The sequence below is a fragment of the Eriocheir sinensis genome, unplaced genomic scaffold (genome assembly GCF_024679095.1).
Source record: "Eriocheir sinensis breed Jianghai 21 unplaced genomic scaffold, ASM2467909v1 Scaffold33, whole genome shotgun sequence".
NCBI classification, from domain to species: Eukaryota; Metazoa; Arthropoda; class Malacostraca; order Decapoda; family Varunidae; genus Eriocheir; species Eriocheir sinensis.
In genome coordinates, this window is record NW_026111643.1 from 1,231,850 (window position 1) to 1,237,569 (window position 5,720).

At 47.5% G+C, this 5,720-nt stretch overlaps 1 long non-coding RNA gene across 4 annotated transcripts; it reads left to right on the top strand.

Annotated features, from left to right (window-relative positions):
- The first annotated feature begins 4,118 nt into the window (after nucleotides 1-4,118).
- On the top strand, nucleotides 4,119-5,000 carry LOC126991734 (uncharacterized). Of its 4 annotated transcripts, none has more exons than XR_007745795.1 (3): nucleotides 4,119-4,162; nucleotides 4,485-4,719; nucleotides 4,758-5,000. It is a non-coding gene; the product is annotated as an uncharacterized LOC126991734 (long non-coding RNA). The 4 variants fall into 4 exon arrangements; XR_007745792.1 differs by having other exon boundaries at nucleotides 4,125-4,303; XR_007745793.1 differs by having other exon boundaries at nucleotides 4,125-4,303; nucleotides 4,805-5,000.
- Nucleotides 5,001-5,720: the final 720 nt, after the last annotated feature.

Sequence of the window (5,720 nt, forward strand, 5' to 3'; positions counted from 1 at the left end):
CGTAGTGACGGGGCCTCCTCCACACTCTCAATGACCGCAACACGATACACGCAACGCCGTCGGGCACACACAATCACCTCGAAATACACGCCTCGCCACCGCCGCCGGGCACACACAATCGCCTCATAATACACGCCTCTCCACCGCCGCCGGGCACACACAATCGCCTCATAATACACGCCTCTCCACCGCCGCCGGGCACACGCAAGCACCTCTTAATACACGCCCGCCACCGCCGCCGGGCACACACGCACACACCTCATAAACACGCCTCGCGCCGCGCACACCGGCCGACGCGCGCCGCCCTGAGATGCACGAGGATCTCTCTACGTCACAGATTCTCCGCCGTTTTCCCACAGTGGTCAGCCGTCAGCGTTGTCGAGATGTAATTTTTGACACGCCACGCCCGGGAATTGCTTGCCACACAGGTATTGCTGGTGTATTTTTATTTTCCTACAATACTGCTTTCATATCCAGTTCAAGAATTTGCTAGAAACAATTCCTGACATTCTCTTTCTGACGCTAGGGAGCCCTCACACAGCGTTGCCAGATTGCCTTACTCAGCCTCTTCTTTATACCGACTTCCGTTCCAAAAACTGTCCCCTACACCCAAATAACGAGACTCATTTATAGTTATCGTTACAATCGTTAATTCCTGATGTCTTTTGGGGATCGTCAAGTGTCAAAAATCAGTAAGCACGATGCTCTAAGTACAGCAATCTGGCAACGGTGACCCTCAGTGTTCACCGTCTGAATGTTTCGCAATGAACAGTTCGAACGCGTGAAGCAGCGAGTCGCTCCACCCCTCGCTCGTCACTCCCTCATGATGCCACGCCGTAGGCTGATACACAATGTAGGTACAAGTATATCAGAGGCATTATGATTTTATACTCACTTCGATGCTATCAGCTCTCGTACGTGAGTGAGTTACAGGTTAGAGAGGCTGCGAGATGCTGACCTCCCCCCCCCCTTCCCCGGAGCACATACCCTTGTTTGCATGTTATGGGTGTTGCTGCGCGGTACAGAGATGAAACGTTGGAAAGTTTATTTTAGTCGGCGCAACATCTGTGCACATGTCATATGCCGGAGAGAGACAGGAGGGGGAAGGAATTATAGAAGGGAAAAGACCCAAAAAGACGGGACTAATACCTGGTACCCATTCACTGCTGGGTGGACTGGGGCGTAGGGTATCGGAAAAGCCGCCTAAGTTTTTCCACTCCGCCGCACTTCTCTCTCTCTCTCTCTCTCTCGACCCTGACGCTCTGCAGTTAATTTCCCTCCAGCCACTTCACCCTCGAGCAAACCGCAGATGAGAGAAAGCTGGGGCAGTCGTAGTAACAGTAGTAGTAGTAGTAGTAGTAGTAGTAGTAGTAGTAGTAGTAGAAGTCATATTTGCTTAGGGTGGCAATAAGAGGAGAAATGGGAATGTTTAGAAGATGGCTTGTGACATTGTATTTCTCTCTCGCTTGTATTTCTCTCTCCCTTGTATTCTCTCCCTTGTATTCTTTGTATTCTCCCTTCGTATTCCCTACCTTGTCTTCTCCCTTTGTATTATTTCTTGTACTCGCATTGTAACCCCTTTTTCTTCGTTTATTCTCCCTTCTCTTCTTCGTCTCCCTCCCTTGCATTCTCCTTTTATTTTCCCTTATATTCGCCCTTCTATTCTCCCTTCTATTCTCTATTCTCCCTTTTATTCTCCTTCTTATCCTCCCTTGTCCTCTATTCCTCCCCCCCCTCCATTCCACCCCCACCACCACCACCATCATCATTAACAATCACCACTACCACAACAATGCCACGTCTATTCTCTCTCTCTCTCTCTCTCTCTCTCTCTCTCTCTCTCTCTCTCTCTCTCTCTCTCTCTCTCTCTCTCTCTCTCTCTCCACTACTGTCAACACTTCTACCACGAATTCCTCCACTCTCTCCTTTTCTCCAAGTCCTTCTATCATTGGAGGAGGAGGAGAAGGAGGAGGAGGAGGAAGTGGACAGTTAGACAAAGGGAATCTGCTTCGTCTTCTCCTCATTGTTCCCTTTATATATCCAGAAGGGAGGAGGAGAAGGAGGAGGAAGATGAAGAGGAGGAGAAGGAGGAGGAAGAGGAAGAGGAGGAAAATGGGGTACAGAAAGAGGAGGATGGAGGTAAAGAAAAAGAAGAGGAGAAAGAGAAGGAAAGGGGTGAGGAATTGGAAGAAAAGGAGAAAGAGGAAGAGTGAAGAAAAAAAGGGGAAAAAAGGAGGAAAAGGGTCAGGAAAATTAATAAAATGACAAAGAGGAAGTAAAGAAGGAACTGGAGGAGAAGAAAAGGGAAGAAAAGGATGAAAAACTGGAAGAAAAAAAGGAAGAAAACTAATCACACTCATTTTTCCTTTGTGTGCTTGTTGTATTTTAAGATGTTTATTACCCTACCACTCTGGCCCTCCATTTCTCTTGTTCATATTCTCTGGTCCTTCTTCTCCTCTTTCATCACTTTCATCTTCATTATCACTCTCCCGGCGTTTGAGGTGTCTGGGGGCTGATGAACAGGTATCTTATAGTGTCCTCACTCCTCCCTCTCTACCTGCTTCGCCTCCTGTAATAATAATGAGGCTAAGAGTGGACTTGGACATCTTTATTATCCTGGAAGTGTCTGGTCAGCGGGGTTAACTGTGCGCCATTCCTCCGAGGAGTGCGTGGCCTAACACATTGCTGCTATTTCGCTATGGCACGCTGAGAATGTTTTCTTCTCTCTTTTATTTGCCTCTTCCACATTCCAATGAGTGTCGAAAGAGGCTACGACGCATCCCGGTAGTTAACACAGACACATGATAAATTCCGTGTGTGATATCATCTCGTGGAAGTCATCTTACTCATCGCCCTTCTCTTTAACGCTACGAAACATGGGCAGGGAGGAGGCTGATTTATGAACGTGCTAATCAGGATGGAAGCTGTTTTGACCCACCTAAAAACCGCGCGGTGGACGATTGGATATTGGAGAGAGACAGAAACGTATGCTGGTTAACCACACTACACCACGGAACAAAGGACGCCGACACATCTTACGTATATAATCAGAAGGGAATTGTACAGACCCATCCCCCGCTGAGCGAAGGTTGGGATACAGCAGGAGAAGCGAGAAGGGATTTTTTTCTTGACTAAGCGTCACGACACAACCATTAGCTTAGCAAATCGCAACATCTCTATAAAAACAAAACTCTGACAGGAACACGAGCCGCCATTAATCACACAAGGTCGAGATAGCATTCCCTTCTTCTTAATGTAGACACGATACGTAACTTGAATTCGTCTTAGGAGGCACAAGGACGGTGGTGTTGGTGTTGCTAGTAGTGGTGGTGGCTATGGTGGTGGTGGTGGTGGTGGTGGTGGTAGGCCTGGATAATGGTGGTTGTTTTGATTGTTGTGGTGATGGGGATGGCGGCTGTTGTGAATAATGTTGTTTTTGTTGTTGTTTGTTTACAGCAAGGGAGGCAGCTGAAGGGCTAAGTACAAACAATATATAAATAAAAAGGCCTCTATATGCTGCCCCGAAAAAGAAAAAAAAAACGAGGCCAGGAGAGTCAAGTGATGGTGGTTGTAAAGTGTGATTGTGGTGATGGTGTGAAGCGAGGAAGTGTGAGAGAGTCTGGTCAACTTCATCACCGGCGCCATGTTGTTGCCAAAAGAGCCGGGCGAATTTCAAACTGATGATGATACAGTAGTGTTTTTTTTGTGCTCAAGGTATCGTCAGGGTCTCGAAGAAGTACCCAGGACACCAAAAACACTATACTATGGCAGCATCCGTTAGTATTTCGCGCGGCTCTATTGGTAAAAACATGGCGCTTGTGAGATGAAATTGGCTAAACTCTCCTGTTATTTGGCTCTGGCGATGAGGTGTGAGAAGTGAGTGAGAAGTGACAATCTTTGGCTCTGGTGATGAGGTGTGAGAAGTGAGTGAGAAGCGACAATCTTTGGCTCTGGTGATGAAGTGTGAGAAGTGAGTGAGAAGCGACAATCTTTGGCTCTGGTGATGAAGTGTGAGAGTGGAGTGAGAAGCGACAATCTTTGGCTCTGGTGATGAGGTGAGAAGTGAGTGAGAAGCGACAATCTTTGGCTCTGGTGATGTTGGCTCTGGTGATGAAGTGTGAGAAGTGAGTGAGAAGTGAGAATCTTTGGCTCTGGTGATGAAGTGTGAGAAGTGAGTGAGAAGTGACAATCTTTGGCTCTGGTGATGAGGTGTGAGAAGTGAGTGAGAAGCGACAATCTTTGGCTCTGGTGATGAAGTGTGAGAAGTGAGTGAGAAGTGAGAATCTTTGGCTCTGGTGATGAAGTGTGAGAAGTGAGTGAGAAGCGACAATCTTTGGCTCTGGTGATGAAGTGGGAGAGAAGGATGAGGTGTTGAGAATCTTTGGCTCTGGTGATGAGGTGTAAGTGAGTGAGAAGTGACAATCTTTGGCTCTGGTGATGAGGTGTAAGTGAGTGAAGCGACAATCTTTGGCTCTGGTGATGAGGTGTAAGAAGTGAGTGAGAAGTGACAATCTTTGGCTCTGGTGATGAAGTGTGAGAAGTGAGTGAGAAGCGACAATCTTTGGCTCTGGTGATGAAGTGTGAGAAGTGAGTGAGAAGTGAGAATCTTTGGCTCTGGTGATGAGGTGTGAGAAGTGAGTGAGAAGTGACAATCTTTGGCTCTGGTGATGAGGTGTAAGAAGTGAGTGAGAAGCGACAATCTTTGGCTCTGGTGATGAAGTGAGTGAGAAGCGACAATCTTTGGCTCTGGTGATGAGGTGTAAGAAGTGAGTGAGAAGTGAGAATCTTTGGCTCTGGTGATGAGGTGTAAGAAGTGAGTGAGAAGTGAGAATCTTTGGCTCTGGTGATGAGGTGTAAGAAGTGAGTGAGAAGCGACAATCTTTGGCTCTGGTGATGAGGTGTGAGAAGTGAGTGAGAGGTGAGAATCTTTGGCTCTGGTGATGAAGTGTGAGAAGTGAGTGAGAAGCGACAATCTTTGGCTCTGGTGATGAAGTGTGAGAAGTGAGAAGCGACAATCTTTGGCTCTGGTGATGAAGTGTGAGAAGTGAGTGAGAGGTGAGAATCTTTGGCTCTGGTGATGAGGTGAGAAGTGAGAAGGTGAGAATCTTTGGCTCTGGTGATGAGGTGTGAGAAGTGAGTGAGAAGTGAGAATCTTTGGCTCTGGCGATGAGGCGTGAGAAGTGAGTGAGAAGTGAGAATCTTTGGCTCTGGTGATGAAGTGTGAGAAGTGAGTGAGAAGTGAGAATCTTTGGCTCTGGTGATGAAGTGTGAGAATCTTTGGCTCTGGTGATGAGGTGTGAGAAGTGAGTGAGAGGTGAGAATCTTTGGCTCTGGTGATGAAGTGTGAGAAGTGAGAATCTTTGGCTCTGGTGATGAAGTGTGAGAAGTGAAGAAAAACAAGTCTGCGTCTGTCTGTAGTGATGGCTTCATAGACTTGAGTTGCCGAAATATCCTACCCCGTTACGCCCTAGGAGGTGCATGGCCGACCGCTTAGTCACTCCTGTTCCCTGCCAGCCAAGGCGAATTTGTGTGTCACGCCGAGCACCTGTTTCCTTGTAAGACGATCCCAGTGAGCACTGAGCCAGAATGGATGGACTCAGCTTAGCCATCTGACAAACAGGGAACGTCCATTACGCCTCATAAATATCTGACGGCCTCATGATTACCGTGTGTATACTTGGGCACACACACACACACACACACACACACACACACACACA